The sequence below is a fragment of the Gopherus evgoodei genome, chromosome 5, assembly GCF_007399415.2.
Source record: "Gopherus evgoodei ecotype Sinaloan lineage chromosome 5, rGopEvg1_v1.p, whole genome shotgun sequence".
Taxonomy (NCBI): domain Eukaryota; kingdom Metazoa; phylum Chordata; order Testudines; family Testudinidae; genus Gopherus; species Gopherus evgoodei.
Window position 1 is genome coordinate 62751399 of NC_044326.1, and position 12443 is coordinate 62763841.

Genomic DNA, 12443 nt, shown 5'->3' on the forward strand with positions numbered 1-12443 from the left:
GAGTTAGCTTTCCAGTGTTTAAAGGAACACTACAATTAACCCTCTAAGCATTGCAACATTGTTACTTTTAATATGTTACTGAAGTGTGCTCCTCAGATATCTGTGCCTCTTCAGTTAGGTAAAAACTGGGCTGGTCAGTTTCATTTCTTTGGGTCTTGTATACAACTACAGTGATACCCGATCAGAGGCCCCATGCAGGGTTTCAAATACAATCTGAGGCTGTTCTTGTGTTAAAGCTAAGGAAAGCATTAGACCTAAACCATGTAAACTGAAGTTCTTTTTCACCAAACTAAGTAAGTGGCATTTGTTTCTGCAGGTCTAGTTCTCCTTCCTTTCAATGATTGAATAGAAACTGTACTACAAAAGGATGTTGTCAGGTCAAACTGGCTTGAAGTTTTATAATTAAAGCAAAAAGCTCTTAAACTAATGTCTTTCTTTGTTAAATATTGTTTAAACACACCTTTTTCTGAAGGGTCTATAGTCTAAATGTTGTGGTATTACTGTAATGCAGTGGTTCTCAACATGTGGTCCTATTAGCACACAGCTGTGGCCCAACTGTGTGCTGAAGGCCATGGGCTGCCTGGTGGGTCCTTCAGGGTGTGGTGGGGTTGGTGTCATGGGCTGTCCCTGCAGTGTGGGGTCTGGGGCTGCCAGCCCCACCAAGGGTCCAGTGTCCCTGCTGCAAGGCCTGCCACCCAGGGCTCCACTCCTGCCCTCACTTTGTGGAGGGGTCTCTGGGTAGGAGGCACTGGATATAAGTGTGTGTGTGGGGGGGCGGGAGGGTTCCTTCATCCTGTGGCCCAGGTAACACATTGTGGACCACACATAGATTGAGGGAGTGTTGTAATGTATTGGAGCCAGAAAGTGAAACTGACCACTCTAATATCAGGACTCTGTTTCCTTTTTAGGTTGATGTAACTCTCAGGACCTCTGTGTGCAAGCTAAACAACTGATACTTTTATCATGCTATTTACTTTCTTAAATGTAACTAGATGCCTTTTTAAAATGATTTTAATAAATGTACTAGTAATACAGCTAAGAATTTAACACTTGAACCAGTGTCCCATATGTGTGATGTATGAACTTGTACAATATTCATTATAAACCGTCAAAGGTACAGTCTTTTAATACAGAATAAGTAAAATTAGCTTTTTAAAGGCTTCATATTAAGTTGAAGCCACTAATGTTTAAACGTTCTATGCTTTTCAGAAATCTCTCATTATGGTTTATTAATTCTTAAGGGCTACTAAGTTTGGTTAATGTAGAATAACTTCTTGTAGGACTATGACTTTTAAGGACAAACAAAATGTCTTCAAATGTCAGTGTTCAACAAGAATGTGTAATCACAGCTCTCAAAGCTATATGTACTGAATTTCAAAGGAGAACCTAAGGGCGATCACACATTTGGAGAATTGGGCCCAAAGGGGTTTCTGCAACATAAGCGTCTGGTGCAGGGTAGAGTCCAAGATGCAGTAGTTGGCTCCCATGATAGGGCTTGATAAGGCAGTTACTTTAGACATGTACTTTTCCTATCTACTTTTCTATACCTAGTTTGGAAAACTGTTCTAAAATGGCTTTAGCAAGTTTTTCTCTGGCTTCCACAGTTCAGGCAAAGCAGTCTCTAAACCTGTTCTTAACCAGTTAACTAATGTTAATATATTTGTAATCTGGCTGGGGGCATCTCCTGAAGTGGCTTGCAAGAAACTTTGGACCCTGATATGTTTAAGGTTCCACAGGAGTGCATCAAGTACACAGGCACACTTAAAAACCTCTCCTTGCAAACAATAATAGTACAGGTTGTCCAAATTAAGCATATAATGTCTCTGTCTAGAGCTGTGCTGTTGGCCTTGCAAGTGTCAGCTGCCAGAGTTGTCATGACTTCTCACTCTCTGAAAAGCAGCACATCCTTATTCTCAATTAAGGAAATGTTCAGACTCTGTCTGGATGGGGAAAAATAAAGCTTACTATTTAATTAGTAACAGTAGGGGGCCATTTAGGGATCTGGGGCAAAAAAAAAATCTGTCAGGAACTATACTTGATCCTGCTGTAAAGGCAGAGGGTTGGACTTGATGACCCTTCAAGGTCCCTTATAGTTCTATGTGATAGGTATAGCTCCATATTTTTTTAAAAGGTACACAGTCAAGAGTATGAGCAAACAACCTGAATGAGTCTTCCTTGACAAGTGCAGTGAATAAACTAAATCTAAAAATGTGCATTTGGAACTTATTTTGCAACTATAAACCAACAAATGTTAGGTTGGCTCTGGATCATAAATTTCATAAAGCAAAATTGCTGGGTTTTGTCTCTGTCCTGGAAGCAAGGTTGATATTACTGCAAAACAAAACTAGTCCTTCAAAAGGGAAGGAGTGAGATGACTTTCTAGTTACCTTAAGCAAATTTTCCTGCTTTTGAATAAGCTTACAAGTCTTCCTATCTGGTTGCATCACAAGGTATGAATTACTAAATTGAAAAATTTCACTTGGGGGGAGGGGGAGAAGGACTCCTTTGTAAACTACTTCCAGCACTGGAAAACTTCAAGCTTTGCCCTGTGGGTTTTGTTTTGCTTTGGAGGGGAGTTGTGTGGGAATTGATGTTTTATATTATAAACTAATTGGAGTGTTAATGACTAACAATCAGTGAATACCTTAATGAGATTACCATGGATAGTAGATTGATAGTATTGGGCTAAAATTGGTGCTAGCACTTAATGGATTTTTCTGTCCCTGCTCATAAGTACATTCAAGCATGTGGATGGCTCTACTAACTCTTTGCTAGTCTGTTTCTTAAACTTTATTTTCTCTACCTGTGTCCTATAAGCAAGCATTCTGGCCAATGAAGTTATATTGCTTGAGAATCTAGGTCCATGGGATCTCTGTCTGGCTTCCATGTTCTGTTTTCTAAAATGTAGTCAAAACAAATACATTCAACATACCAAGAAAATATTGTAACTGATTGCTATAGCTCCCACAAGCATGTTATGCAGTCTCAAATGGGAGAAGTGGTATGCCCAGTTACAAATGGGAGAGGGGTTCCATGAGAATTTCCTTACCACATGGTCCATTCTGTGGGGGAGAAACTTATGCCCTGCTGCGCTGCCTTGATCACTTCTTTAGACCCCTCCTTTGAGGCATGGAGGGGAAGGGGCTTGCAGTTTTCCAACCCAGCCTAACCTGTCAAAATTGGGATACTTTATAACACTAAATACTATACTGTTAGTTGCTACATTAAATGATGGGTGTCATTTTGTCTTCAGATGACAAGCTATGGTCCATTTAAAAAAACAAAACCAAAAAAACTTTAATTAAAAGCCTCCTAGATTGGTTTTTTTCTCCTCATAAGCCACCTGTACTAGAAGCTTGTCTATCACTGGCTGAAAATAGCTTCCTTACCAGAAAGCAAAAAATTATACTTGGAGCCAAGACACTTTTGGTGACTGATTTTTTCCCAATAGCAATCACTTCTTCTGATTGCTTAAGGCCCTGTTCTGCAAACACTTTCATGCAGTCCTGTGGAGGAGAGAGAAGAGCTTGCAGGACAAGGCATTTAGGATCTTTCTGCATGAGCTACAATCCTTGCGTCCAGAACCTGTAACACAAGAATGGCTATGAGGGATCAGACCAATGGTCCATCTAGCCCAGTATCCTGTCTTCTGACAGTGACCAGTGCCAGGTACTTTGGAGGAAATGAACAGAATGAGCAGTTACTGAGTGATCATCCTCTCTTCTTCACAGCTTCTGACAGTCAGAGGCTAGGGACACAGAAAATATTGGGTTGCATCCTTGAGCATCTTGGCTAATGTATTTTTTCTTTAAATCACATAGCTCCCACAAAAGTGTTTGGCATCTGCATGTTAAGCTGTAGCAATAGATTAGTGGAAAGGAATTTCTTCTGGCTTAATGCAAACTACTTTTACACTTGCTGCAGGTGGCTTAAAAGGAACTTCAGTATAGTGTCTTAGGGCTTGTCTACATTGGCACTTTACAGTGCTGCAATGTTTTCACTTGAGTGTGGGGAAAAACACCCTCCCCCCTGCCGAGCGCTGTAAAGTCAGTGTAGACGGTGCACCAGCACTGAGCTATTCCCATTGTAGAGGTGGATTTTTATAGCTGGTGCTGCAACTACTCAGCTGCGTTAAAGCTGCTCTAACGTTGCTGGTGAATACATGCCCGTAGTCCTGGGAAAAGGGAATTATTGAGTTTTTACATAAAGAGGGAACTTGTAGACCTGACTCTTGTAATTCTATTCAAGGAGTGATAGTAAGGGTTGTGAACCCAGTCACTTCCAGTAAGGGACTTATTGAGCTCCTTGTTCTAGTCTTGAATGCTTTTAGCAGTATCTATTTATCTGTTGCATTTTTACTTTATTCTAAGGATAGTGACATGTGACATGATCTGAATTGAACTTGCCTGACTCTTAAACTTTCTGAGATTGCAGATGACGAAGTGTACATGAGAAGCGAATTCTTTTGTTGTCTGTCATCATTCAGAAGGTATATGATGACTTTACATGCATTCGGAGCAGTATTTTCCTGGAACTATCAGAATGAGTAAAATAACATGATTTTGTCAGTTATGCTGCTGGTAACACCAGAAAAGTGCTTCTGTGTGACCAGCAATAAGTTTCTGCAGAATGATGCCCATCTTCGGTGCTTTTTGTGACTGAACCTACTGCAAACAGAGGCTGGGGTGTTGCTGCACACTTCAGTAGAAAGTTGTAGATGTGCTCATTCTAATTTGAATGATAGGCTTAAACCTCACTTCTGAGACAGCACAAGCACTCACAATTAGCTTCCTAATTATGGAGGTGAGAACAATTGAGTGGTCCAATATGTCCAGAAGTAGATCAGTCTCAGTCTAAATATTAAAGAAGCTGGTTATAATAAGTTACACATTCTTAATATGTGGTGCTACCAGCTTCACCTACAATAATCTAACTCTTAAAAGATGATTGGGCAGAGTCTTGTCATGTAGTACTATACTGTCAGACTTGAGAACTTAATGTTCAATTCAGCATGCCCTCAAGTTACCTTTGGACACTATTCTGACTATATAATACACTGCTGTTCCCATGAACTTCAAAAGGAGTTAGCCATACATTTGAGGGCAGAATTGAGTGCCCGCCTATGTACTTCCCTGATGTGCTGCTGTATAAAGACTGCTGAGAAATGCTCAATGTACTTGCAGTTTGCAGGGTAGAAAGAGAAAATTATCTTAAGTGCTAGATCATATTGACTCTGGTGCAAGGGCAGGGTATGGCTACACTTGAAATTTCAGAGCGCTGCTGCGGCAGTGCTTTGAAGTGTGAGTGTAGTCAGAGCGCCAGCTACACCTTATGGGTGTAGCTTGTAGCGCTGGGAGCTGCGCTCCCAGGGAAGCAGCACTGATTACACTGAGGCTTTACAGCGCTGTATCTTGCAGCGCTCAGGGGGGTGTTTTTTTCACACCCCTGAACGCGAAAGTTACAGCGCTGTAAAGTACCAGTGTAGCCATGGCCTATTAGGAACACTCAGAGCTTGTCTACACTTTCCAGAGGATTGACACTGGCGATCAATGCATCAGTGTTCAATTTAGTGGGTCTAGTGAAGACCCACTAAATTGTCTGCCGATCACTGTCCCATCGATATCTGTACGAGAGTTGAGAAGAGTAAGGGGGTGTCTATGGGAGAGTTTCCCTTTGACATCATGCAGTGTGGACCCTGTGGTAAGTAGATCTAAGCTACATCAGTCTGAGTTACACTATTCACAACTCAAATTGCATAGCTTAGACTGACTTTTCCATTTAGTGTAAACAAGGCCTCAGAAGGCCATAGGAGACTGATGGACCAGATTTTTCAGGCACAGTGTAGCAACCTTAGATCACTAGAAGAATCTGGCTGTAGAACTGGTATAACTAGTTTGGGAGGTTTACACTAGCACAGTGGGTTTCAACCCTTTTTTTTCATTTGCAGACCCCTAAACATTGTCAAATGGAGGTGTCAGACCATTTTGGAAATTCAACCTGTGGACCCTGATCATAGCATTCTTAGACTGAAAACTGAATGAACAGAATTCAACTAACCTGTTTGGCACTGCATTTGACACAGTGTGCTAAACTATGGGCTTCTGTGATAACTATAACACTTCTGGGTCTTGACCTGTAGGTGGGGGTACTCACATACTTTGGATTGATCAGAAAAACAGAATGCCTTTTTCTGGGATCTGAAACTTTATTTTCTATGCCCTGGAACTGCAAGCTCTTTGTGTCTCTGCCTCTCACCTTTTGGTCCACAGACTGAAAACTGCTGCACTAGCTCAAGTGGCATGGAGCAATACAGCAGCTTCTATGCCTTCTGCTTTCCCTGTTGCTTGTGTGAGGGCGGCTGGGCTTCCTTTAGCTCTTGTTGCTGTTTTTTGTTTAAACCCTTCGAGGCCACAGGCTACCAATGTAAGTTGATCAGCCTTTACTAGGGTATGTCTAAACTATGAAGACTATACTGGCATAGCTTTGTTGCTGGAGCTATGACTGGCAGCATCCTGTAGAATAGAAGCAGCCTACAGCAATGGAAGGGGTTTTCCTGTTAGTGTAGGAACACTGCCTTCCCAAACAGTAGTAACTATGTGGATGGATGCACTCTTCCATTGGCATAGGTGCATCTACACTTGGGGCTAGGTTGGTATCGCTATGTCAGATAGTGTGGATTTTTCACACACCTGACTTGTTAGCTGGTAACTCCTCTGTGTAGAACAGACCTCGCCTGGGTGGGAGGAGAAGTTCAGGAAAACTTGCTTTCATAAGTGCTAGATGAATTACCTAGACTAAATTTACATCCTTCTGCTTCATATTAGAAGTACCATCTCTCAAGTGGGTATCAGTTTCTGCAGCAGCACCCTCTCCTGTGCTGTGGTTTCATACGTGGTTGGAATGAGGTTCTAGACTGGGTCTCTTCTTCCCTGTTTAGGCTTTTAGACTTTGGTGCTACAAGAAGATCCCCTGGTAACTATGTGCAGCAGTAAAGGGTGGGGGGGCTGGAATTCTAATGAATTGATGGCAATCCAGGTGCCTTGCAGTACACTTAATGTAATAGGAATGGCCCACTCAGACATGAGCATAGTCTTGTAACTTTTAGAGGGCTCGGCCACTTTCCAAATGATGAGAGAGGGGGAAATCTTGGCATAAGTCGCTCATTTTGTAGGAGGCAGCAATGGCAATCAAACTAGAGCAAGTTTCCATAGTACTAGTCACTGAAACTTTCTTTAGTGCAAGACTATCACAACCCCTTTGTTAGCTGTCTTGTTAAATCTAAATGTTTGGCTGTGTACACACAGCACCTTACATTGGTGTAAGTTATGTTGCTCGGGTGGAATACGCCACCTCCCTCACCCAAATGACATAAGTTACACTGACCTAAGTGCCAGTGTCTATATCGCTATGTCAGTGGGAGAGCTTCTCTCACCGACAGCTGCCTCTGCTAGTGGGAGCTGGAGTAAGACAGCCAACAGGAGAGCTCTCTTCCATCAGCTGAGTGTCTGCACTACAGTGGTGCAGTTGTGCTGCTGTAAGCTCTCATAATGTAGCCGTGGCCTTTGGGTGGAGAGAAACTATTGGTTCTTGTGTTTTCTCTCTGCAATAGAGAAGCTGACTGCTACTCTCCTGTTTTCTTCTGTTGCACTTGAATGATGTCTAGTTACTGATAGACAATAGGGGAGCTTTTAGCCCTATGTAAATAGATGATTGTCCACCATGAGTGGGAGGAGCAATGAATAGCAGTATCTTGGCAGTTTGGCTTACTGTCTCAAATGATACTGTCTTTGCTGTAAAGATCAGTCTTGGATGCTCTGCTTGTTACTTTTGTGTCAGAAGGGAGCTTTGCCTGGGTGACACAAGATTTTAACAGAACTGATATGAAGAGCTCAGAAGGACATTTTCCCAAATGGAAAGTCAACTCTGCGTGTCATTATTTGGAAATTGATGCTGTTTGTCTAAAGTTAGGTATATTACTGATATCAGAGGGGTAGCTGTGTTAGTCTGGATCTGTAAAAGGAACAGAGTCCTATGGCACCTTATAGACTAACAGATGTTTTGGAGCATGAGCTTTCATGGGTGAATACCCACTTGGTCAGAGTCTCTTTAAAAAGTAACATGAGAAAAGACCTAACCTCTTTTCTTTCTGCCAAAAAACCCACTGCAAAACTAGCTGCTAATCTTGGTCAGGGACAGTAAAAAAATTCTTAATACTAGCTACTTTATGCAAGAGTTTAAAGTTTTCATATATAATCTGTCTCCAGGTGCATCTCTATATGCTCATCAGTTTGAGCATCACAAGCTCTTATGCTCCAGGGAGTGAGAGTCTGCTTCCTTAATCTTTTTCTTTCTGATGTCCCCACAACACGCTATTAAACTCCGTGGCCCACCTGTGCCACAATAACTGATTTTCTGCATAGAAAAGCTAGGGCCGGAGTTGAGGGGTATCAAGCAGGGCAATTACCTGGAGCCCCATGCCGCAGGAGGCCCCCACAAGCTATATTGCTACAGGCTTCAGCTTTAGCCCCAGGTGGCGAGGCTCAGGCACCTGGGCTTCAGCCCCATGTGGTGGTGCTTTGGCTTTCTGCCCCAGTGAGTCTAATGCTGGCCCTGCTTGGAGGCCCCCCTGAAACCTGCTTGAGGCCCCCTACAGGGCCCTGGACTCTGGTTGAGAACCACTGCTTTAGGGTATACTGCTATGCCTTCCATTCTACAAGGAATGGTGCTGCCTGCTACTCCTGTCATGTCTGATGGGTGTCCTGCATGTCAAGTTACATTCTCCACAATTCAGATAGTATCAGAATAACAAGCAAACATACTTCTCCAGCTTGCTAAAAGAGCAGTACTAAGTGAGTCACCTGGTCTTGCTGACTTTCCAGCACTATTTAACCTTGATAGCTGTGTGCTAGACCTGCCAGTGACCAATAGATAGGCGCTCTCACCTCTAAGCAAACAGATGAAGGATTGAGGCTGGTGTGCAACAAAAGCAAGTGATCAGCCAGCTTTTGTCTTGCCTGTTTAAGGGCTGGAAAAAAATTGAGTAGAGTTCTTGAGGGATCTGGAGATGAGGATCAGACCTGCCCTGTTAGGGGTGGGTGTGGGGTCCAGACATGAGTGGATTGTATGGAAGGTGTTACAATAAAAGGGGGAGACCTGCATCTTGTGCAGATGCTGACGTGCTCATCTCGGATGAGCCTATGTTTGGCTGACATTGGGCCTTGAAGAAAAGGGCCAGGAGCTAAAGGATATGTCTACACTGGGGGAGGGGGCAGGGGGAGCAGGTAGGGAGACCTTTCAGCAGCAAGTTTCAGTGTCCAAGCCAACTAAGTTGGGCTCATAGGCCTTGCATTATGGGGCTAAAAATAGAAGTGTAGATGTTCCCCCTTGGGTGGAGCCTGGGCTCTGAGGCGTCCCCCACACCTGCTTGCTGAGTTTCAGTGCTCAGGCTGAGTCAGTTGACCCAGGCTCTGAGGTGTGTGTGTGTGCACACCCTTAATTTACCTATGCAGTGAAGACAAGACAATCAAAATGCTGCTGGGCATTGTCCGAGTGAAGTAGGTGGGAGATACTGCATCCTCCTGTTTCACTTAGTTTTTGGTATATGACCAATGTATAATTCACAATCTGTTCTTCTTACGCATCTGTGGCCTTACCTACATTACAAAAAGCATTCAGTGGGATTTTACCTCTAGCTAGTTCCTGAGTTAAAACAAAGTAGTTGAGTGACCTCTTGTGTGAGAACTACAATATTTTTTTAGTGAAAACAAGGCCACCAAAGCATAGTAAGAATAACTTTACTGGTATGCAAAGCAATCATATTATTATGGACTCCTTCAAAGCCATTTTACAGCCTTTGCTTACATTTATTCAATTTATAATCTTATGGTAGGTCACATTGCAAACAAACATCAGTTAAAAATAAAACTTGGGCTTTCTTGCCTCTAATTCTGTTTTAACTCCTTGACTATACTATAAGTCCTGTACATAAATGGGCTATAAATATTTACACTAGATCGCTTAGTAATACATTTAGTTATATCTCTAGGAGTTCATTACAGATGGGAAATTCTTCAACAATTACACTATCCTTGAAGACCCAGAATCTAAGCAAAAACTTATCTATGTTAAGGGTACATGTAGGACTTCATGGCTATTTAAAGACCAAAAGCTGCTCAAATTGCCCCCTGTCAAATAGGCAAAATGCTAATTACTACATTTTAAATTGTTTAACTCTTCAAGTGTGGCACCTATGTAGAAGGAAAGACTAATGCTCTGTAGGAGGACAGTGCTACGAAGCTAGAAAAACTAGCAATAAGGCACATTCTGTAGCGGAGCTTGCTATGTAAATTCAGCTTTTTAAATTGAGGACTTTGTTTACCAAACTTTCACTACTGTGTTCTCAGCTGTTAATTCTGACCTCCTCTTGATCTAAAATATATGCCATAGCTAACATCAATAAGCTTTTAATGCTGCACAAAATAAACTGCTCTCCAGTTCTGCAGAGTATAGCTTAAAGCAATCGTAGTGCTTCATCAACTATTCTGACTTAATCATTCATTTCACTGATGGGGTAAATTGCATATATCGAGGAATTCCCTCAAGAATACAGGTTAAGGATCTTGCACTAAATAGCACCTAGAGGCCATAACTGAGATAAAGGCCCTATTAGTAAGACAATCCCATGCCCTGCATTTATGGCCTAAAAAACAAAATAATGTGAAAAGGCAGCATGTGTTCTCACATCATAGGTGAGGAAACAAGCCAAGTGACTTCCCATAAGTCAGTCCTTCCAGAGCCAGGAATTGAACTGAGACCTAGTCCAGTGCCCTAATTGCAAGACCATCCCTCTTGGCTCTCCTATTGGTATTGTGAAACCCTGAACTATGACTTTTTTGCAATCTCTGGCAACCTAATTCTTCTCCAAACACTTGTGTAGACATCTTGTGAGCTAGACTGCTCTCCTGTTGCCTAGTTGAGTAACTCATTGCAGATTTCAACAGACTGTAAACTGGGACCATTGTGTAGCAGTAACATCTTAATTTTAAAGGGAACCACATCTTGCTAGCATACAACTGACTAGCATCCTAATTTAAGTGTAGTTTTCATGTCTATTTTTACATAAGTAAACACCTACTTTATTTGGTGTTCAGTCTTTTTACAACATAGTATGTAAACACACTTGGCATAAATATTCTTTAGTTGTGCTTTGATTCACTTCACAATATGCAATAAAGTTTAACAGCTTTAAGCATCTGGGTAAATAACTACCAGCTTTCGAAAACAGTATTTGCTCCACAACATCAAAATATCCACTGCATTTTTCTCTAAAAGTCTATTGTGACTTCTTGTGGTAGGAGGCATGAGCTGGCAACAGGCATTTATGAATGTCACTGCCAGTTGCAAGTTTCTCAGACAAACATTGTGTTCTTGCTTGTTGCCCTTTTGTGCAGTGGTGTGATTCCAGACTCTCCTGCCATTGGCCTGCCCTGCCTCCCCTGAATGGCTTGTCTGCTAGTTACCTTTAGCCTAGTGGGCCAGAGCTCTAGGGCTCAGCATGTGACTAATGGCCTGAGAGACCTTGGCTGAGAGGAAAGCACCAGCTGAGCTGACAGCAACACTTCCCCTGCCCTCCCTCCTGTACCCCCCCCCAGTCTGTTCTTGCTGCAGTATGTTGTCAGTTAGTATTTGAAGGCAGAGACACACAGAGAAGGCTCTCCAGTGCTTTCTCCTGTACATAAGCAGCAGATAAAATTCACTTCCTATACTTATTTATATTGCCTCGCACTACTACATAAAACCTTGAAATGTCATTTTGTCCTGCTGTGTGAACAAAGATACACTGATCTCATGATGGGAAATGAGATGCCTCTAACATATCTGGTGGCTCTTCATAGCTCAGTTGTGACGACAACTAACTTCAATTAGCTATGGAAAGTTCAGCATAAAGGCTTATTTTGCTGGACTTGAAAGGTGGAAAATTCTCCTGTTGCTGTGCTACCATGGCATTATGGTGCTTTGCCACTAACATTCTGGCATTCTAAGGCATAATGTTCAAATGCAGGCAAAAAACAAAGTGAATGCTGCCACCCCTAGCTTCTTGACATAATCCCCAGGTTAGATTCCTAATGTTGCTGAAGCAGTCTTACAGCATATCTACAAAATAGTTAATTATTTCATACATGCCTAAGGCACAGTTTACTATAAACAACTCTCCTTTTGAGAGGTAAAGTAGCAGTTTGGTTAAAAAGCAGCACATGCCAACAATTGGCTTAGAATTAGGATATTTTAAAGCTCTGATCCATCCACTTTTATTTAATAAACTGGTTCTCTTATTGTCCAGAACTGTTATTGGATTGACTAATAGTTGCTTACCTGAAATTACTGATTTAGTGCTGAGAAAGGTATTGTTCAGTAACTGAAATTTTAAGACAGTGTATATCCCT

General features: G+C 42.1%; 1 protein-coding gene across 3 annotated transcripts in view; it reads left to right on the forward strand.

Annotated features, from left to right (window-relative positions):
* Nucleotides 1–12443, forward strand: part of ACSL1 (acyl-CoA synthetase long chain family member 1) — a 58149-nt gene that overhangs the window by 1060 nt on the left and 44646 nt on the right. The window contains exon 2 of one of the 3 annotated variants that reach the window (XM_030563245.1): nucleotides 909–984. The exons of the other annotated variants lie outside the window; for them this stretch is intronic. The gene's annotated coding sequence lies outside the window, so the exon portion shown is untranslated. The remainder of the gene's footprint in view (nucleotides 1–908; nucleotides 985–12443) is intronic. 3 annotated transcript variants of the gene reach the window in all.